Genomic DNA, 25,939 nt, shown 5'->3' with positions numbered 1-25,939 from the left:
TATATAAAAAAAATAAAAAAATACAAACCCACAGTTTCTTACCGGATCTTCTTAGTTGAAGTCTCATTCTAATCTTGTTATAGTATGAGGAAAATAATATTGTAGTGACAATTTGTAGAGTTCAATTTGACATTTCAATAATATAGATTGTACTGTATTCGTGGTTACATCCAAGTTGTCTATCAAAAAAACAAATATTCCTAAATACGTAAATAAATTTAGGGCAATAAAGTTTTTTAGAGCTCAGTACCTGCAGATTGTTAAGTCATTGTGAGCCCCGTTTACAACATTCGTTTACAGGTGGGTAAGCTCGTTTAAAGATAGCCCGGGAGGTTTATCGCCGGGGTATCGTTTCGATATAGTCGTTATTCGTGCTATGAACGTTTTACGACGGGCGCGGATACTGCTGTGTTATCGTTTCGCGATCTAAACACCAAGGGTTGATTGAGGGATTTTTTGCTCATCGGAGATTCATTCCTTTCATGTGGGCTCAATCATTGCCTAGATCCCTTCTCAATGTCCCTGTAGTTCCGGGACCAGAATAGGGCTACGGTATCCTCTGCCTGTCGTAAGAGGCGACTAAAAGGGGGCTTCCGGGGTTGCGGACGGCAAGAGTGGGAGCTCAAACCGCCCGGCCAGTGACCCCGGGAAGGACGGTGGTATGTGTGGTCGCATACCGTCGTGCACACCAGACATGTGTGGTGAGCATCAAGCTCTCCTGGGCGGAGCCCGACGGGGCACAGCGCTAAGAGGACTCCGGTTGCGTTCCGTTGGAGATCCCGGAGTCCTCTACGCAGCGCCGAGGACGGCCACCGGGGGGGTTTTAGTGCGGTAAAAGTCCCACATAACCCTGTGTCGCTCCCACGGCACCGGGTACCTTTTGAAGGTCTCCGGTTTGAAGGTGAAGGTGAACAAAAAAAAAAGATGCCTTCTCAAACACCACTGCAAATTAGTAACACAAAATTAGGTTCACATACTTGGTTATAATGGCAGCGAAAACCTATTAGTAATATACTCATAATATACTCCTTCGTCTGATTCGAACTTGAACCCGAAACTGAGAATTCTTCCACGGAACTACCGTTCCTTGTTGCGCCCACTAGTCCTATCACGTAAAACCTAGGTGAATGTGAGGAACAAGCAAACTTTATTTATGCCGAAGAAGTACAGAAATAGTCAAAATAAGTACAATGATTGTTTCCATGTTTTCTTCCATTCAAGTTGTGACAGGCCATAATTCTACGCAGCATATATGGAAGATTATACCTCAGAATAATCATCAGTAGGTATTATATTTTTTCACGGTCGAAACTAATTATTACCTAAGGATTATAAATCCATTAAATTTAAGTAAAACTGGGCAACGGTAGGTGCGTGCGAGGTCAGACTGTAATAACAAGTTGGCCACGCACTGTTGTGTAATCGTGACTATACAAAAGATTAGAACAAACAACTCTTTGTATCGGATTCTACTGCAGAAGAATTTACAACTATATTTCGCTGTTACGTTAAAAGGAGGCTCCAGTGTCACACCGTTTTCTGCCCGATAACAGCAGTGTTCAGCGCTTCTGTTCCGCTTTGAATACACGTCATCTTTTCCATAAAAGTCAAACTATAGGTTTAATAGAACCCAATTTTGTAGAATCCGTAGTATTTTTTTTTATGATATAGGGGTAGCTGACAAGCGTGTCAGGCGGCAGCAGCCACTTACAGTCCACCTGATTGTAAGTGGCTACTGCCGCTCATGGACATTGGATATTCCTATTTGAGGTCGGCCACAGCTGCGCCGCTACCCCCGAGGACTAAGCTGGAACGCCCCGGAAAAGTATGCCTCCCTTACCACACCCTTCAAATATTTATTAGTGCGAAGAGTATTTTGAAGGAAACTGTAGTGTTGATTATGATGTTATAGTTAACTATACGCATTATTAATGTTACGAATGTAGTGATGTAATAGCTGTTACGAGTATTAACACATAAGCCCATCAGATATGTGCTAATTAGACGCATGGGTATTAATTAAAGTGGATATCTATCTAACTAATACATTCAGCCCTTATTAGTATTAATACAAACGCGCCACTCCACTGTAATAATTTGATAGTATCGAATATGATAAAAGTTGTATATGAGCTTTCAGTTTAATGAAAAAGTTAGATTTGGCTCCGACGTAACAAAGTTTGAACTGGCCTCATATTCGTAGTTTGGAAATTTGAATTTGGCAACATTTTCTGTTACAACTATCTAACACTAAAATCAAATAGAATGCGATAATATTTCTATTTCGTATAAACTAATTTCACTCCGATTATACTTTTATGCGTGATATAAATATTTCTTATGACGTATTCCTTTGAGGTTATACACCACTGCCCAGTGTTGCCAGGCCAGATTTGTAATATTACAGTGCACTGATCAAATAATTACAATAGATCGGTAAGAAAAAACAATGAATCATAAAGTCAAGTACAGCGTTTTTATTCAAATACAGTCTAATACACTATACAATTGTAATACATTATTTTACATAACGTAAAATTACAGTAAACCTACTGTAATTACAGTGCATCTGGCAACGCCGCCACCGCCACACCTGTTTCGGTCGAAGGGCGTGGTAAGGGAGACACAGTGACCCGAGGCGTTCTGACTTAGCGCTCAGAGCTATTAACTCATCTATTACCGACCTCAGGTAGGAATCTAATCTTATCTGGGGTTCATTATAGATTATCGATGGGCCACAGAGGTAGTCACTTACCATCAGATGTACTGCATGGCGGTTCCCTACTTCTACATTTAAAAAGATATTAACACATTTTAGTCTAAAGATTGCCAAAAACTGTATTTTCGTTATAAAAAGAGACCAATATTACTTTGATATCTGTAGTCATTTCTTCCACTTACGACTGAAAAAGTTGGGTATTGACAGACGAGCGTCGTAAATGAAATCCCTTGATTGATGAATTGTTTCAGCCCTTTATACCAAGTCTCACTACGAGGTGGTTGGAGATACGATGAACTTTTGTAGAAATGTGTATAACGCATTATGACAACTTTGTATAATGTTTTGTGTATTTTATTTTTTTATTATAATATAGGAGGATTATATATTTATTATAATATAGGATATTTTTATTAAGCAGTTTTTAATAATATAGGAGGTTAGCAGACAAGCATGCAGTCCACATGATGGTACGTGGCTACTGCCGCCCATGGACATCTGTAATCAACCCCAGATAGAATTAGATATTACTAACCGAGGTCGGCCACAGATGCGCCGCTACCCCTGAGAACTAAGCTGGAACGCCTCGGAAAAGTATGTCTCCCTTACCACGCCCTTTAAAACGTTGCGTTTTGAAAGCGTGTCGTGTATTAAAAGCGAAAGAGCATCGCCTAACATTGCTTTTATTAGGCAGAAATAGGTGTGGCGGTGGTCGGAGTCGAACCACAAAGGGTTCTACCACCTTCCAATGATGTGTTAAGCGCCGCTTTATTAGTGTGAAGGATTTAAAAATGAAGATATACTTATTCTAGGCGACTAAATTGAGTCCTCTGGGACAGCAACGCATGTTCTAATCTAGCTAATAATATCAGGGGTTGATTATACTCTTCAATAGCCAGCTGTTCCCACTTTCTTCAGGTGGATTAAATGTTCGTTTGCTATTTCTGTAAAAAAAAATGATGGAGTATATTCCACCATTATAATACACGCAAGCCCCATTTCAGACAGAGCCACGCTAATTGCTTGCAAAATTCCTAGTATTTTTTAATATTCGCTTGGATTTTTGAAAAATACAAAGGCCCAGTCTGATTGATAGATTGGAATGGAATCTGTTGATTGATGATTCTGCGACTCGCTGGACGTTGTCCGGGCTGACAGTGTCGCTCTAACGACATAGAATTTATGAGGTTTTGAATAGTGGTAGGTTCATGTCACTTTTTATTATTTTTCGGTAAATACATTTTTTATCATATAGATGTAGTAAACGAGATGTTGTCCAACTGGTATGTGACCTCAGACATGATGACATTCCTACTTAAGGTCGGTCACAGATGTGTTTGCTAGAGCTCAGGGAGGACTAAGTTGCGAGTGATTTTGAGAAGTATGTCTTACCACTCCTTTAAATCCGGAAACCCTAAACACGGCTGTTATTAAGCAGAAATAGATGTGGCGGTGGTGTCTTCGGAGTCCAAACACAGAGGGTCCTATCACCTTGTTAAGTGATAAGGGAGAAACACTTATTTACGAGTATAGCAATACATCTATGACCGAACTCACGCATGACTATTTCTATCTGGGGTTTGTTACGGATGTCCACGGGCAATTCCCATCAATTGGACTGCACGCTCGTTTGATGCTTCTGTCAAAAAAAGTGAAGAGAGACCAAACAGGAGAGTTGAAGGTGATAGGAACCTTTGTGGTTCGACTCCGGCGGCACCACCGCCACACCTATTTCTGCCTCATAACAGCAGTGTTAAGCGCTGCTGTGTTCTGGTTTGAAGGGTGTGGTAAGGGAGACATACTTTTCCGAGGCGTTCCAGCTTAGTCCTTAGGAGTAGCGGCGCATCTGTGAGCGACCTCAGGTAGGAATATCTTATCTCATCTGGGGTTGATTACAGATGTCTATTGGCGGCAGTAGATACCTACCATCAGGTGGACTGCATGCTCGTCTACTACTCCTATATTGTAAAAAAATACAACATCTCGTAATTAATATCCTATTATTACTTACCGCTCATCACTTGCGTCGTGTGACAATAAGCATATAATGGATCGCGGGATCAATCACCGAAGCATGTATTAGTTAACTCGACGCTAATTACAATATTTTGGCGCTATGTCAATATGCCTCGTTGATTAATTTATGTTTGGTGCATTTTGAATTTAATGAATGTTAGAAGACTATTTTACAATATTGCTTATATTTTACCCACGATGTTACCACGTTGTGTAATGTTATGCATACGTGTCACCATCTTTTAGACACGATTCTACCAACGATGATTCTTTAAGATTAATAGTTTTTTTATGCTAGATGTTATTTTAGAAACAATAACTTGATAATTTAAAAATATAAACTACTAGTTTTTGCCCGCGACTTCGTCCGCGTTTAAAAGAAAATAATATAACATACTAACATATAAAAATTGAAAATTCGTACCTTCAACTTTGCTAAAGATCATCACTTGATCAAATGCATAGTTTACGATTCAATCCTTACTAATATCGATTAAAATTAATCGATTTTAGATCGCTATTCCTAGTTCCCGTGGGATTTCCGGGATAAAAACTATCCTATGTCCTTTCTCGGGTCTCAGACTATCTTTGTACAAAATTTCATTAAAATCGGCTCAGTGGTTTGGGCGTGAAAAAGAGACAACCAGACAGACAGACAGAGTTACTTTCGGATTTATAATATTAGTAAGGATGTCATACCTACAATAAGACGAATCTAACGACACGTTATAGGTACCGGTTTAACACGCAGGTTCCGTTATCCAGAGAGACATCTAAATGTTAAATTAAAAATTTTGTACGGTGTCTCAGTTTTTAACAATGAGTATTGCGTACGTTCAGGGAACCCACAATATGAGGATAATGTAGGCTAATGTAGGTTGGAATCGAATTCCTCAAGGTAACGAACCCTCGTAGACAGCTACAAGTTTCATCGAAATAATTAGTACCTACTTAATACATTGGCGAATGGTGACTTTAAGACTGACCAAGTCGAATAGGACTCATCATTATGTGTAGACTTATCTTACATACATAGGTACGTTTCCTCCTTACATACGAGTACATTAATTTCCTAACTTATTTGTTGACCGAAGTAAGCTCCAGCTCTGAGGTTACCGAAGACCTCAATCAGGCGCGAAGACTCTTTATAAAAAAAGTTTCGCTTCCGATCCCTTAGTTTACGGAACTTATCCATACTTTTCGATAGATATCACTTCCACTCATATCTCCAAAAATCCACAACAAATACACCAGTTCATGCATTGTACCACACTCATAGGTAATAAACAAGCTTTTAAATTTCCCCGTATCGGCGCGGCTGTCCACCGCCTTCCATTACCCCGATGCAAATTGCAATATGTAGCATCCCCCTCAATAATTAATCTATATCGGGGACCGTTTAATCTGATCATGAATCGTTCTGACCCACGTTTGAAACGTTTAACTACGTTTTATGACCCTTGGTGAAATGCTCCGGCTATTTTGAAATTCAAATGAGACTTTGAATGAGGGAAAAATGTAAATAAACCGATATTTACTTCACTATTGCTTCTGATTCAAAGTGTTTTTATAGACAATTGAAGTTGCAAACGAACATGCATGTATGCATGTCTTTTTTTTTGTTGACGAGTGGGAAACCTTCAAAAGGTACCCAACGCCATGGGAGTTACGCCGGGTTATGTGGGATTTTTACCGCACTAAAACCCCCCCGGTGGCCGTCCTCAGCGTTTGGTGGAGAACTCCGGGATCTCCAACGGAACACAACCGGAGTCCTCCTAACGCGATGCCCTTCTATCGGGCTCTGCCCTGGGGAGAGCATTTTACGCATGTATGCATGTCTACCTGATATAATGTGGTCGCCTCCGCTCATGAACACTTGTAACTAACTTCATAGAGAAATATTTCTAGTTGCAGTCGGTCACGGATGCGTTGCTACTACAAAGGACTAGACATTAGAGACATTGGACTTATATGTACTTATGTTATCTGGGATTGATTACAGTTCGATTCACAGTTCACATTCGAAGTTCACCGAAGAACTGCTACACGCTAGATATAGACGTGGTGGTCATAGCTACCCAGATAGAGACTGAATTGAAATGTCGTTAATTAAGTATCTATAGGTCATAAGAAAACTTTGTAGATAGGGCCTTACAGTGCTCATGTTTGATAAATACAAAGGTGGTCATGAAGTCTTTACAATCTATTTTATCAAAAGAACCGCACATATCTGCTCCAAGTACTACTCGATCTTAAACTAATTGTCGATAAAATTAGTAAAATTGTGTCAAGGGCCAGCAGTTGAAAACAAAATCCTTACAAGTGCTCTCGGGATTGAAGGCAATTCATGGTATTATAAAGGTATCTAGTGAGGAGGGGGCCCTAATGAAGCTAAACGAGTACTTCATTACGCACCATGCTCCGAGCGTAGACGCCTCTTCCAATAATATTTTTTCTGTCGTTTATAAATGTTGTTTTTAATTACATCTTATAGAATGTTTCGGTCAGTAAACAATGTTTAGTAAAAACAATTGAATTATGTACTATTTTATAGTGAAAGAACAAGCGGTATACCTGATAGTAAGTGCACTGCCGCCCATGAGATTTCTTGCTACCTTGGGGGCTAAAGAATGTCTCATACAGAGCCTTACTGCAGGTTTTAAAGATAATAAATACAATCAATAACAATGTTGATAATATACATAATATAATGTGTTGTTATGCTGCCACAGTTGAAACAGTTAAGTAAAGTAATCTTATGAAAATAAATAACAGTATTTATTGTGAATATTCTAAAAGTCTAGACTAAGCGATCCACTTGTACCCTATGATAAGTACCAGTATAAATTGACCAGGGAGTTACTACCGTTACATGTATGGTGTGACGCAGTTTATGCTTTCCAAAAAATGACCACCAAATTTTCCTTACAAGCAATAAATTTTTCTGTTTAAGTCTAAACCAATGTCTTTAGTGCTTATCATTAATCCAAAAATTTCTCATTTTCAGGTAAGTGATTTTTCCATTTCACAATATTATGAAGATCTCTACGTTACTGAATGCGGCTCCATAATGGTAAGATTGGAAAACAAATTCTATGTAGATAATTAGAAAAAAAAATACATAAAACTTTATAGCAAAGGGCTTTTTAAAATATTTCGTTACTAGCGCCATCTCTTGGTACGGTGGCGAACTGAATCTAACAGTACCTCTGTAGGGGTTGTTTTAGTTCCTACGAACAAATGTAGAGTGCGCCCTCAGGCACACGGTTTGAACATCGCGTAGCGTTTTAGTTCTGTGGACTTTCTACAGATGGCGCTCTCTACAAAAACGATTTGGCGTGGGTGATGCCATCTATAGGATGGTAAAATAATATTTTAAGGTTCCTTGTATAGGCAGTTACATTATAAGATACCTACCTTGCAAAACTAAAGTATTTATTTAAAATAAAATTATTTTATTCAATCATAGAGACGTCCTCAAAAATTAAAAGATTTAATGACATTTTATACGGGGATTCGGGACTAATGTTTAGTGATTCGTTTTTTTTAAGAAATAATATTTTATATAAGTAATAAATAATTATTAACATAAAACATAAAGTTTTTTTTCATAACAACAAGTAAAAATAAAATTATATTATTAATGCTAATAACAACATCTATTACTGCTAGCATTTTACTGCCATTTAAAGTTTTGCCTCTAATTAATGTACGGAAAGTGTCCATCTATTTAATTAAAGTTTAATAAATGTTACATCATATTTTGAAAGTTCATATTCATATTTATGATATAAAATAAAATAAAATAAAAAAACAAAGCTACAATTGTTACGCCGACGGTGTCTCGTGCCACCGCAACGGTGTGTGAATGGCCGCTCGAGTGTGAGACACTGTGCTCTTTGTCATCTCTGTTTGAGTCTGTTGCCCTGGTACTTCTCAACTATTGCACTTGCTTTCTGGCTTACTTTTTTATATTTTCTGAATTAGTTTTTGATTAATTAATCTTCTCTGATTATAAAAAGGTTCTAGAAGACTAAAGTTAGTCTAAGCTTTGTCAGAGTCTTTGTTAGAGCGCTTATAGATGCGAAGCGACTTGTAAATAAGAATGTACTGTATCATTTTTGACAGTTATTAAGTATAATTTAGTGTTCAATGGTGTTATTAAGGATTGAAGATTGTTTAAGTAAAAGAATATAGTCCACAGATCACCTACTAACATAAGAGAAAAAAAGATGAATAGAATGCGAGTTCATTTAAAAGGTAGGATTAATTACATGAATGTGGCTAACCTTTACTTGTTAACTATTTTCACTTTAATTTAAAACAGAGTTTCTAATTAAAAAACCGAGATAAAAGTTTCTGTTTTACTCGAACAATTAATTAAATGCTAAATCGTTTACAGCAACCATTTCGAAGCCAACCGTGCGTTACATCCCCCTTTTGAAGTTGAGGAATAATCGCTCGGGGGTTTTGCGACCATTAAAATTAGTTTTCGCGACAAAATTCAATTCCGCCCCGAAACGCCCCGTGAGATTCGCCCCCTGTATCTCGTTCGTTTTGCACAAAACCCCGTTTTTTATGTTTAATGTATTCCGTTTGTGTTTTTACATTCCATTCTTCTGTTATTTTGATCAGTTACCTAATTCGATATTCCAAGGTCTAAAATTTACGTAACAATAACAAAATGTACAAATAAACATGTTTTTGTTAGTATTTGTTCAAATACTAAATTTTTGGCACACTTAAATGCTTTCTTTGAACAGGGGATTTTATTAGAGACAGTATAAACAATGTAGGTAATGATGGATGGATCTAATCGAAAGGTTACCTAAATCCTAAGTAGTTATTCTTACGAAGTCGGGGTTGAGAGTTTTCGAGGAGATAAGTCGATCTAGATAGATGACATTACGGGAAAAACTAGCTTTTCACGAGACAATATACTCGTATAGATACTGTCGCAGTTGTCTTTATAGACCGTTGAGATTGAGTCTTGCTCGTAAGCCGAAAGTAACTATTATCCTAGATCATATACATTCCATTAAGGGATTTTCAATTTTATGCTGGAAATAAAACTAAATATTTCAGAGTTACCTTTGTATACATGTTGTATGATAATGTCGTTTGAAGGCCTATCTTTTTGATTGTATTGAAATAGGAAACGAGCATGTACGAGTAGTCCACCTGATGGTAAGTGGTCACTGTAGTTCATAGACATGTGTTACCTAGCTCCATATAGGTCAATGGGTCTACCTAAAACTGATCATAAATGCTACTTTTGTTTCGTAGTTGACCCCATACGTTGTCAGTTGGCGTTCAATAAAACGCAATGCTGAAAGAGGTGTAGCTTGGTTATCTCTCCGGTCAAAACCAGACTGGTTCTACTTTACCAATGTCTTAGTCCAAGAATTTCCAAAAAAGCAGACTAATATGTTATAATTACTGATAAACCTTTTCGGCAATCGTGGTAATTTGGAATCGTGCTTATACTTTCTCTTTAAATGAGGCTTTTAATTTCCAGTACAAAGAAAAACCAAATAATAGCTAAGATATATTTTTTGTCGTCTGTCTGTCACACAGTCCCGCGGGTACGTTAATAGAGGCCAAGTTGCATTATTAGCGTGGCGGGTACTAGGACGTCATGACCGTGGAGGAGGTCGGCTCGAGTCTCCTTTGAGAGCTAGCTTTGTTAGCGACGCCCTTCAGAGCTTAGGCCCAGTCTACAAAAGAGAGAAGCCCGCTGTCGTGCAGATAAATCTTCTAGGTATCTGACAAATATGAACTTCTACTTTGTTTACTTGTTATTTACGTATTGCAATTGATTGAGCGGCATTTCACTCGAAAATTTTTTGGTCGAGGGTATTTTGTGATTTATGAAATTTATGTTATTATTCTTTGGTGGGTGTGATACAATTACTTGTGGGTTTCCAGTTCAGATTCTTAGTAGCAAATGAGCTTGCAGTCAATTTGATAGTATGGTTATTGCCACCCCTTGACAACTGTGTTGTTTGAAGGTGGTAGAACCCTTTGTGGTTCGACTCCGGCGGCACCACCGCCACACCTATTTCTACCTAATAACCGCAGTGTTAGGCGCTGCTGTGTTCCGGTTTGAAGGGTGTGGTAAGGGAGACATACTTTTCCGAGGCGTTCCAGCTTAGTCCTCAGGGGTAGCGGCGCATCTGTGGCCGACCTCAGGTAGGAATATCTAATCCTATCTGGGGTTGATTACAGATGTCCATGGGCGGCAGTAGCCACTTACCATCAGGTGGACTGCATGCTCGTCTGCTACTCCTATATTATAAAAAAAACTGTAACTAACTTCATATAGAACAGGGATTTTACCTAAATCCAACCGCAGATATATATATACTCTTGAGGATTAAGACAGCCGCTACATATGAAAGTAAACCGACATCCAAATCCTTCAACCGAAACGCAAGAATAGGTGTCGCGGCGGTATCTGGTATCTTTATCGAATCAAATACTTTTAAGTTCATAAGAGCTTAATAGCTTACTTAATAGCTATAGTGTGTAGAAACCCTAATATAATTAGGGCGCCGCATAGTGCGGTTTCATTTTATAAATACTTTATTACGCGGCTTCATAGAGATGAAATACTCTCATTAGTTGTAATAGGTCTGCTTCTGAGAGATGAAACTCATTGAAATCATGTTGCTGGCGTTAATACGTAAAGCTTTCAGTTTAATTTGCTCTGCTGTTAACGTCGATCGTTTCAGTTCGACTTCTTGGTATTATTTATTTGCTATTTGTGGTAATTCTTTCTGAAATTAAGGTTTTCTTGCTAATCGGCCTACATTCTATGATATATGTATTTATGTAGTTATTATGATTATATTTTAAGGAATAATAAGAAATAATAAGAATAATTAGATGTTACTTGTCTTTTCAGGTAAAATGTTGTCGTTAGTGACGACATATACTTTAGTGAGCAAAATTATCCAGTCATGTAAAATAAAATACCGGTACTCATTTATTTCTTAGTTCCTCGAAAATCTGTTTTTATTTAACCTTATAACATCTTTAAGTGACAAGGATGGGAGGAATATGATAAGGAGTCTTATAATGTGATAAGAATCTTACTACTGTTAAACTCAACGTCTCCATAATGAACAAAAATTATATGGCCACACAATGTATAGTATTTGTATAAATAAACTTGACTTAGTTATTATCACAGCAGGTCTGTGGTTAATATAGATATTAGATACATATATCAACATTATTTGAATTTTTCTTAAAGTGGTTCTTATTTTTAGCCGAATTGGAGCGTCAAATGTTAGAATGATAAACGATCACAGTAGTGTTGTGCTAATAATATAGCAGACACTTATTCCCATTATTTCCTAGAACAACGTTTCACACATCCGCTTGGAGCGTAGAAAATGCGATACATTTTTCAGGAAATATGTGGAAATAAGTTCTATGTTATAACATTTCCCGGGATTTTATAATAGGATTATTTCCTGTTGATTCTTGTTAACTCTATAAATAGATTAATTGGCATGTTTGAGTGTATGGGGATAGATAAATAATGTTTATTCTATCATAAATAAAGTATGTAAAAGTTAATGATTACAAAAGCATTTTCGGAATATAACTCCGACACTATTGTCACATTTTTGCCAAACGAAAATTAAGCCTTTTGCCTTTAAGTAGAATTCCTATTCTACAGAGATAGTTTAGAACCTGATGGTAATAAATTTATTTTACTCATGAAGGTTGCCTTGCAAAAACCATTAACAGAGAATTAGCTTTGAAATAACAAAGGAATTATTTATGTCTCTTTGTGTACCTATGTACACAAAATATGACAACGTTTGCATATAACCCAATTACATAAAACTAAATCTTAATATTATTCTATCTAGACTAGAGGAGGCAGGCACAGCGGACATATTCTCTCGATTGTTACGTAAATATCACTTGCAAATGGCGGTTCTTCCGGTGTAGGGTATTTACATAGCCAAAGCCGAGCAAGAATTGTTGTGAAAAAATAAAAAAACGTAAATTTAGCTAAGAAAAAATATCGAGGGATTTTTATGTGCGCTTTGTGGTATTTGTAGTTGAAAAGGTTTGTGGTGAAAATTCGGCTTCTCAACTGGGGGGACGGACAATTGAATCCCAGGTTTTTGAAACCTGGATTTTTGAAAATAATGTGCATATTAAAAAAACCGTAAAAAAAATTAAAGTTGTGTGAATTTTATCAATATTGTACCTGGACTATAGGCTAAATCCCTCTCACTTTTAATATCTTGCCCAGCAGTGGACAATACTGTGTTGCCGATTACGAGAAATGTGTGAAGCTGTAAAATTTTCACTATAATAATAAAAAATTGAAAAAATGCCATATAAGAGTTCCTCTCTCCATTTATTAACTCAATCGGTTTGTTACGTGTAAATGGCATGCTTGTTTAAATTAAATTGTTATGAAAATAAAAGAGTAATACAGAATATAATTGGAGGCGCCGGGTATCGATCCCGGTACCTCTCGCATGCTAAGCGAGCGCTCTACCATCTGAGCTACGCCCCCGGTATCTGACAAAACGAAATTCGGCATCATATGTCCCAAATGTCAATAGATTGTTCGTAGCCGTCGTCACACAGTACCTTGAAGTTTTATGCTACCTTTCACTTGTATTCGTTACGTGGCTATTAATAAATAAAATACGGAAGCCTAATCGTTACAAATTCAATCGTGTGGATATAGAGTTTGACTTGATTTGTGTAGGTTTGTAAGCGATAGATTTTGTTCAAGCCAAACGTTTTAGAGGTTTTTTGTAGGTTGCGGTTAACGCCAAGTGTGCGGCGGCATTAAACTTTATATAGAAGTAAAATATGAATTTGTGTAGTATGCATTAAACGTTGTTGTTATTTTCATTCTAAATAGATTTTTGGTGCAACTACAATATTTTTATTTATGGTGCATAAAATCATAATTAATGTAGGCTCATATTTAACGACGGATTTACTTGTAACTTATATCGTTTTTAATGTGCATGACTGTAATCTTATCTGGAGTCGACAGTAGATGTCCGTAAGCGACAGTGGCTACTTACCATCACCAAATATTACTTTATTTTTTATTTTGAGTATTTGTTATCATACTCGGTAAATATTTGAAGTGTATGTCTATTGCGATTTAAGACGTACAGCCCTGTCTTCCAGACAGCGGAGGCTTAGTAATGGGGTTCTGTTTTACCCCTGGAGTACTAAACCCTGAAAATATTACTGTAAGTTTTTATTAAATTGAAGTAGCTAATATGCAATGTAGTCCTAAGCGGTAGAGTTATGTAAGCAACTCCGTATATGGGTTCTGCCACCTTTCACTTTATGACTGTGACTTTATGAGAAACATGTATATTTATTACTAGCTGCCCCGCCAAACTTTGTACCGCCTCAAAATCTATTTATCAAATATATTTCGTATAAAATATAACCTATGTTACTCGTGGATAATGTAGCTTTCGAATGGTGAAAGAATTTTTAAAATCGGTCCAGTAGTTTTTGAGCCTATTTATTACAATCAAACAAACAAAGTTTTCCTCTTTATAATATTAGTATAGATTTATGCCTAGATTCGTACACGTGTGATTAACACGTTTGAAAGTGGTAGAACCCTTTGTGGTTCGACTCGGGCGGCATCACCGCCGCACCTATTTCTGCCTCATAACAGCAGTGTTAAGCACTACTGTGTTCCGGTTTGAAGGGTGTGGTAAGGGAGATTTACTTTTCCGAGGCGTTCCAGCTTATTCCTCAGGGGTAGCAGCGCATCTGTGGCTGACTTCTGGTAGGAATATCCAATCCTATCTGGGGATGATTACAGATGTCCATGGGCGGCAGTAGCCACTTACCATCAGGTGGACTGCATACTCGTCTGCTACTCCCATCTTATAAAAAAATATGCTAAGGTACACTTTTATGTGTGTTAACACAAAGTTAATACCCCAAGTTAACGCTATATTCTCGTAATTAAAGCTTGACTAAGATGCACCGCAAACCAGAGGAAACAATGCAATTAGAAAGCATCTAGTACTTTACGGTATTTGCATTAACATTCCCTCTTTCTCACCTTTGCATGTGGGGAAACGAGTTCTGTTTTTTGTATAGGTATACCCCACATTAAATAAGAATGAATGAATCATGGTTAGCTGTGCAATGATATGAAGGTTTTTCTAAAGTTCGATGATATCGATATTTTAGTAATATAAAACCATTGTCGGTACGATATAATTTTTTTTATACAATATAAAAGTAGCAGTACAGTAGTAGGACAGTAATGGGTTGATGATGATGATGAAAAGTAGCAGACGAACTTACAGTCCTCCTGATGGTATGTGGCTATTATCGCCCATGGACAGCTGTAATCAACCCCAGGTACGATTAGGTATTCCTACGTGAGGTCGGCCACAGATGCGCCCCTACTCCTGAGGTCTGGGCTGGAACGCCTCGGAAAACTATGTCTACCTTACCACACCCTTCAACTAGAACACAGCAGCGCTTAACACTACTGTTAATAGGCAGAAATAGGTCTAGCGGTGGTGCCGCCGGAGTCGAACCACAAACGGTTTTACCACCTTAATTTATCAGGTACCAGTATTAGGTATATTTTGAAAATGAAATCTTTTTCTGCATAAAATACACAAAACTTAACATAAAACGTTACGACCCACGAACTTAGCACTGTTAAACTTTAAACCTAAGATGTTCCGACGAGAACCTCCACCGAAATGTAAGACGCTTTCTAGAACTGTTGGATAAAGTTAATTAAAACATCGTAACTATGTGCCCCGCGGTATAAATGAGTGCGTCGATCCGCAATTTACATTAAATGTACGGGACCCCTCCTGTAGGATATCTAACGAAGTAAGAACGGAGATCCAATTTAAGTTTTGTCTGCTTTTGGCGACTTTCTTTGGCGTCACGTGCGCGCCGGTCCGATTCAAGAGCGACGGGCGGAAACTATTTATAAAGGGTGTTTTGTTTATTTAATAGATATAAGTTTATTTTCGTTGCAATTCTGTTTAGCTTAATAAATAACATTTTTTAATGAGATATCCTTAGCGACATAGTATGAAAGTGAAGTAATATTATAATGATATTAATTATTATATTATGGGGGGTTTAAGTGAGAAACTATTTCGGTAAAATATGTATTATGAGTAAATAAATCTACATTAAAAGTGAATGTAACTTACATCACTTAACGGGGCTGTTTCTTGCTTTTAATGTGATAAAAGTAGTTATATGTACATACATTTCCGTTTCTGATAAAATCAAAATATGATTTCTTCTAAAATTAGACGACATAAAACGAGTTGTTGTGAACATTTTATAAAAAGTCGGTGATAATAAATCGCTATGTCTTGTGCCTTGCACTACGGCGGAGGCACCACGATTCTTCCAAGCAGCTCACATCTACTAAGGCGGCCTTTCTATTATTGAACTCGAAATTGAATTCGCGAAGTTTCTAGTTTTGGAGGTCAGATGTAAACATTTTGCGCGATATTTGGTACGAGTACGTTGGCTGGGTACTTGAGGTCATATTTTGAATTTCAATAAAATGTTTCATTGGCTTGAATTTCTTAAAATATTTAACATCATTGTGTAAATACAAATTAAGTTTTACTTGGCATCTCTATTGGATAAAAATATATTAAACGTAGTCGAAATATTCCTGTACTTCTATATAAAATAATATATCTAACAACGCGAATAGGCTTGGGAGTGGTATTGGTATACTGGTTTGACAGGCGGTTTCCGGGTTCGATCCCCCAGACAGGCCAGACAGCCTAAACAATTAATTTAGATTTCTGTTCTAGCCCTGAGTTGTTGCGTGCACCGTCTTTGTATGTGTACCTATTAGGTACCTATGCGACAAGAACAATTAAGTTTTTTTTCTGGGGTGTGTGGGCTGAGTATAAAAACATTATTTCGTTTATCACACTATGAAATATCTGTATACTTAGGGTGTGTAATGGTAGTACTAATAGTAGATAGTAAGCAAGATTCGGGCATCCGTAACGTCGGCGGGTCGTTTGCTGCAGAGCTCTAAATATCATTAGCGTGGGGCGGCTGCCAGAGCTGGCTCGCCGAAGTGGCAATCAGGACGGACGTGCGCCGCGATCTTGCCAGGGATGTTTTGTAATTGCCCCCCGTTTGTGATTTGTTACAATTTCATGCTTGTATCGGTCCAATTTTGTAATACATCACGTTTTGTTCTTACATGTCCTTAATAATAAACTATATCTAGTATAAGCGTCTTATAAATGATAATAAAAGATCATAAAAGCTATTATAAGATTATCTTCTATTTACTGATTATGTTATTGGTTATTGGTCAAGATCAATGGATAGATCGGTTCATAAGCTCAATGTCAAGAACACCAATAGGAATACTACGTATTAATTAAATCAAGCGCTAAGTCAGGCGTGTTAATTAATGGAAATTCAAGTTAGGTAGGTATTTTTTATATAATATGGGAGTAGCAGACGACCATGCAGTCCACCTGATGGTAAATGGCTACTGCCGCCCATGGATATCTGTAATCAACCCCAGATAGGATTAGATATTCCTACCTGAGGTCGGCCACAGCAGCGCCTAACACTGCTGTTACCTACTAGGCAGATATAGGTGTGGCGGTGGTGCCGCCGGAGTCGAATCACAAAGGGTTCTACCACCTTCAAGGGTACCAATGTGCAGTAGTGACCAATTAATAAAGTAGAATGCATTATCATTGGCTATTTCTCACAGTAATAACTAAATGACAACAGTTTAAAAACACAATTTGTCACATCCCAGCTCAGCATACAGATTATTTAACCTTTCTAATAAACATGTAACAATAAATCATCAAAAGTTTCATTTGAACAATACAAGTCACCGTTTCTCTCGCTGAATTGTTACCTGAGTTATGAAATGTTACGTCATATGTTATGAGCGAACTGTGACTCCCGGGAAGTATAATGAATAGACTTTCCTCTGAAACTCACTGTATCATATGATTTGACTGCACAAATCCCGTTTTGTATTTTACGTAATACACAGTTAGAGGGGTATGTAGTTAAATGTGAGGTGTTAATAGAATAACACGTGTAAGAGCTATATATAAGCTACAACCTATATAAGAAGAAGAATAACATGTAAGAAATAATACAACATTTGTTATAGACGAATCGGTAGAAGACATGGAAAATTGCGGTAATGATTAGGGGATGTCGAACGTTTTCAAACAGCCCTTAATGCCACTGAAAATAATCAGGGTCGACGGCTAAACATGCTCCCTGAAGGGAGGAAGTGTTCATTAAATGTTACTAGTAGTGGTCGCCCATCCATTTTCGGAGAGCACTCGACGTCCTCAATACAGATTAAATAAAACATAGGTGACACGTACAAGATAGTATATACGGAGTTTAAGTTCCAAATTATACGATTGATAAGAATGAGTTAAAGTTAAATATAATATACGAAGATTTAAATGAAAATTCATGCAAGCTGGGTTGAGATCAGACTTTTGACATTACTCAAATGCATTTGGTGGCGTTAAATAGCGTGGAAGGAGTTAACTTTGAATGTTCTTAAACTTGTTTCACTGAATTTATGTTTCGAAATATGTTAAGTCTCTTCACCCGATAAAAGACATCGTCGTCTACCCATTATTGTCCCACTGCTGGGTACGGGTGTCCTCTCAGAGTGAGAGGTATATAGGCCTTAGTCCACCGCATTGGCCAAATGCGGATTGTTATACATTACACAACCTTGAGATTTTTTTAAGAACACTTAGACGTGTAAATTTCCTCACGATGTTTTCCTTCGCCGCTTAAGCAAGTGATACTAAATAAATTTCTAATACGCACATAACTTGAATAATCATGCCTAGGATTCGAATTTTGGATTGTGATGCCAAGTTTCTAACCACTAGATCACTGATACTAAAACACGATTATTAGCTAAATGTCAACAAAATTAAGGGATTACGCAAACGCGACATACTAATCGAAACTTAATATTCATAGTAGGTATAGCGTACTAGAAATTAATCCCGCAATTAGTTTCAACGTGAATACACACATAAGACGTGGAAATATTAGATATGACTTGTTCAGACTGACTGCCGACTACCGTGATTAATGGAGTAAGCTTCTGAATTCAGTCTCACTCGTATTACAAGGAAGTTATATACGACACAATTAGGAGTGCGATTTTACGACTTCGCTCCTATTAGGACGCAGTTGGTGGAAGTAACGTAAATTAATCGACGCTTAATATACCGAGAATTGTTGTGATGTGGGTATTGTTAATAGAATATTGTTGTGAATTTGTATTCTTGTTTTTCTTTTACAGTTATTCTCATCATTAATCATATACCTATCTGTTTTGATTCTACGTATGAGTGTATCTTTATAAGGACGACACGCCACCGGTGCAACACTAGCACTGGGAACACATCGGTTTTTTTATAATATGGGAGTAGCAGACGAACATGCAGTCCATCTGATGGTAAGTGACTACTGCCGCCCATGGACATCTGTAATCAACCTCAGATAGGATTAGACGGTACCACCTGAGGGCGGCCACGGATGCGCCGCTACCCCTGAGGACTAAGCTGGAACGCCTCGGAGCGGAATATCTCCCTTGCCACACCCTTCAAACCAGAACACAGCAGCTTAACATTGCTTTTATGAGGCAGAAATAGGTGTGGCGGTGGCGCCGCTGAGTCGAACCGCAAAGGGTTATACCACCTTCAAAATATATATTTTATTTTTTGATCGATACTGTAACGACATTTCAATAAGAAAAAAATTAAATTGTAGGTTTTTGACTAAAGATGTTTATGTGAACGTAGCCTTAAGTTATTCGGTGCATTATTATTTCCTGGACGCTCTAACCGGATATATGGTTACGTGATAAACTTAACATCAATCAAAGCTTACGACAAGCTAATAAGTCTTAAAGTAAATTGTGTAGTTTGCATAAATAAACTTGCATGATGGCTTGAATATTTTCATAGGAAATATAATATTTTGTGCGTAGTTTAGGGTAGAATTTCTCATTGGCCCCATTTTTAAAGACACAGGTATGTAGATTTCCTCACGTTGTTCTACTTCAGCGTTTAAACAAGTACCAATTAATTTCTAATAAGCACATATAACTTTGTACAACCAGAGGGGCTGTGCGTGGCTGGGATTCGAACCTTGACCCTTCGATCGAGAGCCCGAGTTTCCATCGCTAGGCTATCACGGCTTACTATAAGCAGTAGGGCTCAAAGGCGATTTGTGTAATACCGTTGCCTTGGGCGTTTGATAAATAAATTATCGGCACAATGAGAAGGTCGCTGGGCGGGACGGTGGGCTCGAGTGGATTAAGGGCCCTTTGTGCTTACGAGTGCCCTTTGCTTTAGTTTTGATACCGCTTCGGATAATGGCGGCTCGCCACCGGTCCGGTGCAGGCGGCTGCGTCTTGTGGCTGTGGGGTGCAAAGTTTGATAAGGAAATAGGGAACAATAAAATAAGGAATATGGTGTGTCTGTAAATAACAGTGATTGTCTAAGTGGCACCCACCACAGTGATGAGTTTTGACAGCCTTTCTTAAGCTGTTAAATAATATATATGATGTCAGTTTGCAATTTTCATATAATGTATAGTATCAGGGAGAGCTTCTCATAATCAGAGATTACATTTCATTTAGTGTAACATACCAACAATATCATCTGTTATAACGTAATATCCTATGTGGAGAAAGTTATTATTACGTAGTACATCGTTTTAATTAGAGATGAATTTGAAGGTGGTAGAACCCTTTGTGGTTCGACTCCGGCGGCACCACCGCCACACCTATTTCTACCTAATAACCGCAGTGTTAGGCGCTGCTGTGTTCCGGTTTGAAGGGTGTGGTAAGGGAGACATACTTTTCCGAGGCGTTCCAGCTTAGTCCTCAGGGGTAGCGGCGCATCTGTGGCCGACCTCAGGTAGGAATATCTAATCCTATCTGGGGTTGATTACAGATGTCCATGGGCGGCAGTAGCCACTTACCATCAGGTGGACTGCATGCTCGTCTGCTACTCCTATATTATATAAAAAAAAAAGAAAAAAAAAAAAAAAGATGGCGTTAGTTGGGAGAACAATGTTTCTGTTAATTATTTGTGAAATGATTTGTAACATCCTTCTTGAAAAATGTAATTAATACAAAATACTTACATTAAGTCGAAAGAAAAGCAATTGTACAATTATTTGTATATATGAAACCGCTGTACTTTACTTGATATTATTTTAGTAATTATCTCAGATAGAGAGTCCAGTTACATGTAATTCTGAGGCCATAAAGGATATTGATTCGACTTCTAACATTCCTTGTGCCTGACTTACATACAATTCTGTAACAATTCTCCTACGCCGCCATAGATACAAGCATTTGAAAGAGATTGTATCGCGATCTATTTCCGCTTTAAACGAGTTTCTTTGATTGGCGCGGCCATTAGGGCATTCATTTAAGTTCCCTTTGATGATACAAATCGTGATTAGTTTGATTAGTTGGATCGCGTTCCACCTTCAAAAGGCTGCTCTTAATAGTTACTATAAAGCGGTTGTACTTTAGTAAATTAAATGCCTCGTAGTTATAACTATATATTATAGTTAGATTTTTTTCTTACATTCTCAATATGACTGACTTTTCGTTAAAATTAATCATACTATCTAAATTTTAATGATTCTTTATTTTACACTACCATTAATAAATAATAGCTATTTTGTAGTACATTTTTTTGTAAATAATAATTATAGAAATAATAGAAACATAACACACCTACGAATAGTCGTAATAAATTGTTAAGTGGAATCAGTACGTAACGTAAAAACTCATACTAAGGGAACAGTAGACGAATATGATTCAACTTAACGCCTGTTATATCAAGTACATATGTCTATATTACTACTCAAAAATAAGTCAGAAATAATACAAAATTCGATTAAAAATACATTAAGCAAAGAAAAATAGTCCACGTGTACAAAACTGTACCTACATCTTTTATTATAATTGTCGACTATCCCGTTTTTGAATTTCGATTCAGTGAGGCAAAATTTCTAGGCATGTAAGCTGTACAGAGCTGGAAAAAATATGGCTGAACGGACTGCATAGCCTTTAGCTCTATCGAAAATGAAATCTCTTTAGCTTTTTAAATTTAAGCTGAAAAGTGAGTTTTCATTGGACGTCAGCAAACTAGGTTCAGGTTAAACGATTGCTTTGTTCGTCGCACCTTAGTTATGGTTTTCCAAAATATGCTTCAAGCTTTAAGAGCAAGGTGTGCTGGGTTTTCTTTACACGTATAAAACTTACGTTCTCTGTTGTTGAACTAAGCTAAACACACGAAAGAGTCGTGTGTTTAGCGCCTAATACAGTTTTACTTAGCTTCGCTACTTTCTCTAGTGCATGTAGATAACGTCTTATTGAATATCTATATTATTAACGCTATTATGCGAACACTTGTTTTTATGTCACATAGAGATTTCATATCTTTGATGACTTTGAAGTGTTTTACAATTATTGAAGTGGCAAACGAGCTTGAAGTCCACCTGATGGTAAGTGGTTATTGCTACCCATGGACATCTGTAATGAAGCTTAGATAATGTTACATTTCTACCTGAGATCGGCCGCAGATATGTTGCTACCTCTGAAGACTAAGTTGTAACGCCTCGGATAAAAATGTTTTTTCTTTTCACATCCTTCAAACCATAACGCAGCAGCACTTTTAACACTACTCCTAAGCAGAAATAGGTGAGGCGATGATGCTACCGGAGTCGTACCATAAAGGGTTCTTTCTACCACCTAGAGAAATGGTCTGAGATATAGCTCTAGGGATTTTTTCTACATCTGTAATACTAATTTTGTAGCTAATTTACTATATGTTTTCTCCGTGCATCCGAACCCTAAATACAGCTCCTGAATAACATATAAGTTCGCTATTACTTTGAAGGTCTGTAACTAGTAGGCGGTACTAATATGAATATTTAATACGAGAGAAAGTTAGTTCCCTTCAGCTTGTTTTGCCGTCTTGTGATGTTTGGAAGTTCCCGATGCCTACCTGGCAGTGGAACCCGCCTGATTTAATATAACTAGGTAAATATAATTGTGAAGTCCGTAAAGTTCTTAATTATTTCAAGACAGTTCTGGCGAAAATGTGGAATGAATAGGGCATGATTAAGTACGAGTATATTAGCAACTGACCGTATATTTGATTATATTAAGTTACATTTGTGATTTTTTAAATCATTGTAAGTGTAAGCGTAGATTGTATAGTACAACTTTAGTTCACCTATATATTTATTATCGATAAAATATTCACATACCTTTGAGATTTTTTTTATAGATCTCTCAGGTACGCAGGTTTCCTCGCGATGTTTTCCTTCACCGTTTCGCAAGTGATAATTGATTTCTAATACGCACATAACTTTGAAAAATCAGGCGTGCCTGGGATTTCAACCTCGGACCCCTCGGTCGAGAGGCAGAGTTTCTTAACCACTAGGCTAACTAACATTGTCCCTGTAGTTTCGGTGCCAGAATAGGGCTACGGTATCCCTCTTCTCTCTTCTCTCTTCTCTTTTGAAGGTTTCCCCCTCGTGAACAAAAAAAAAAGGCTAACTATCATAAGCACTAAATAAATTATGTTTGACATACGGCAGAAATTTCATAAATACACGGAGACTTCGAGAGATTAAGTTAGCGAGTTAACTATTTCGTACTTCTTAGAATTTTAACTCTTTTCATTAAGTACTTTATAGGTACCTATCCATCACTCGTTAAATTTTGTTAAGAAATTAATATTACTTAAGGTCAGCGAGATTTACATTTATGTAATGGAAAACTTTTCTAAAACTGAAAAGGTTCTCTAAATATTATTATTTTAATAATTATATTCTTTTCCCTTCAAAATTAGATGTAATAAATACCTTAAAGGATTGAAATAAGATTGCGGCTCGGTTTTTATTAATATTTGAGTATAAAGGTGTATTAAATATTTGTTGGTAGGTAACCTCGGTTTCTCCAAGGTTGAGGCGGTGGAGCAGGAAGTTTGGAAGTCGAGCTGAGCGATGTCTACGCTTCTTGATTAGTTTGACAGTGTTTTAATTGACTTTTTTGGGGCTGAGATCCTCAAAAAGTGCCGTATTTTATCTTTTATTTGTACAAGGTACTAAGAATGAACAAGGTTCTATAAAATTTGATATAACTCCGTTATAATAATCACTATAAATATAAATCATAACTAGAAATAAATTGCATAAGTAAAATACGATGTAACAATAAACACACTATCATATTACAGTTGATTTTATTTATACAATAGATCATCACCCAAACGTTAGTTCAATCATTTTTTTTACTAACATATCCACAACGCTCACTATAATTGCAATGTGTTAGTTTTCTAGTTTTATTCACAACATCTAAATAGAATTCGAGCTATGAACTTCAATACTATCAGCAGTGAGGTTCTATAATCCTGTTAGTATCTGAGAGCCGCACTCGTGCTGAATCCGGACCTTTGATTTTTACAAAGCCCTTGTGAAAATACCTGCTGTAAAAATGCCTCGCATGCCATTCTTTCATAAAACATTCCGGTATTTTGATATATATTTTTGACTGTTAATTTGTTAGTCGGTATTTTATGAGTTTGAAGGCAATAAATGGAGTAGAAAATTCCTACGGCCTTTATGTCTGTACTCTGTACCTATAAAGGATGTTTTTGCATGATGGCGTTTCAATGGGACTACCTAAAGCTTATGGACATAAATAATACTAAATAATACAAGAATACTGTTAATCCTAGGAGTATGGATTAAGTAAGGTCACATATAAAACCTAACCTTTTTAATATATACATAATTTACATAAGACAGGTGTAAAATTTTGTATAATTTATTTCATTCATATTTATTTATAACTTTAGCTCCGTACCTTTCAATATGCGTAGGAAATGTTGAAGTAAAGGTAAATATGAATTTAAAAGAGAAATTAATTTTATAATAAAGCTCATTTGCCGTCGTGTCAAGGCTCAAGTTTCGCCTAAAACATTCAAACAATTTTCAAAGGCGCCTCTTAGCCATTATTTATGAAATATTTGAACAAGTTTATAAGGGTCATAACAGACATGCTACTTTTTTTACTCCGGCGATCTAAGATTTAAGTGTTTGGCGAACAAAACGCTACTCCTCGCATACATCTCAGTTCCAGCAACTTTTAAGCTCAATGCAGTCTTTGACCCCGAAAAATTGCAGCGTCAATGCAGTCGATAATGTTTGTAAGGTGGTAGCACCAGTATGGTTCGACCAGGAGGGTACCATCGTCACACTTATTTTAGCGTAAAGCAGTTCTGCGTATCGTTGGACGGGTGTGGATTTTTTTTTTATATATAATATAGGAGTAGCAGACCAGCATGCATTACTGCAGCAGACTTTGTATAAATATTGACATTTTATTGATATGAACTTATTAAAATGTAATAATAATGTATTTTCCATTTTATATAAACAATGACGATTCTAAGTTAAGATAAATATGAGCTAATGTGAATGTATTTCATTGCAATGCCCTAGCAGGGTACATGCATGTTCTAATACCCTACTTGTAACACCATAATTATGTACTGTATGCATGAGCAATAAAAATTTGAATTTGAATTTGAATTTGAATTTTTACACCTGATGGTAAGTGGCTACTGTCGCCCATGGACATCAGTAATTAACCCCAGATAGGATTAGATATTACTACCTGAGGCCGGCCACAGATGCGTCTCCCTTAAGTATGTCTCCCTTACCACACCCTTCGAACTAGAACACAGCAGCGCTTAACACTGCCGTTATAAGGCAGAAATAAGTGTGGCGGTGGTGGTGCCGGAGTCGAACCACAAAGGGATGTACCACCTATAAAAACCCTCCCGTCTAACTTGCATATGAGACAACCATGTTAGTCTTTAGGAGAAGCAACGCATCTGTGAACAACTTCAGTTGAACCACTGGTTCATATGAAGCTGGTTAGAGATGTCTGTGTGGCAGTGACCAGTTACCAACAGATGAACTGGATGCTTGTTTGCTTCTTCTATCTATGAAAAAGGAACGCGTTTTCGATATAGTTGCCAAGAAGAAACGCGAATCGCTGATCCCTAAAGTAGCATGTCTGCCACCGCCGTAATGTCGCTG

At 37.2% G+C, this 25,939-nt stretch overlaps 1 protein-coding gene and 1 non-coding gene across 2 annotated transcripts in view; one reads left to right on the top strand and one right to left on the bottom strand.

The window, feature by feature from the left end:
* rg (A kinase anchor protein rugose) overlaps positions 1-25,939 on the top strand; it is a 584,238-nt gene that overhangs the window by 100,946 nt on the left and 457,353 nt on the right. The window lies entirely within an intron of this gene.
* Positions 13,211-13,283, bottom strand: TRNAA-AGC (transfer RNA alanine (anticodon AGC)). The gene has a single exon. It is a non-coding gene; the product is annotated as a tRNA-Ala (tRNA).

This window comes from Epargyreus clarus, unplaced genomic scaffold (assembly GCF_041222505.1).
Source record: "Epargyreus clarus isolate Ecla_fem2 unplaced genomic scaffold, WU_Ecla_fem_2.2 ptg000029l, whole genome shotgun sequence".
NCBI lineage: Eukaryota > Metazoa > Arthropoda > Insecta > Lepidoptera > Hesperiidae > Epargyreus > Epargyreus clarus.
The sequence above is the reverse complement of the archived record's forward strand: the minus strand, read 5'-3'. Positions and strand labels throughout refer to the sequence as shown.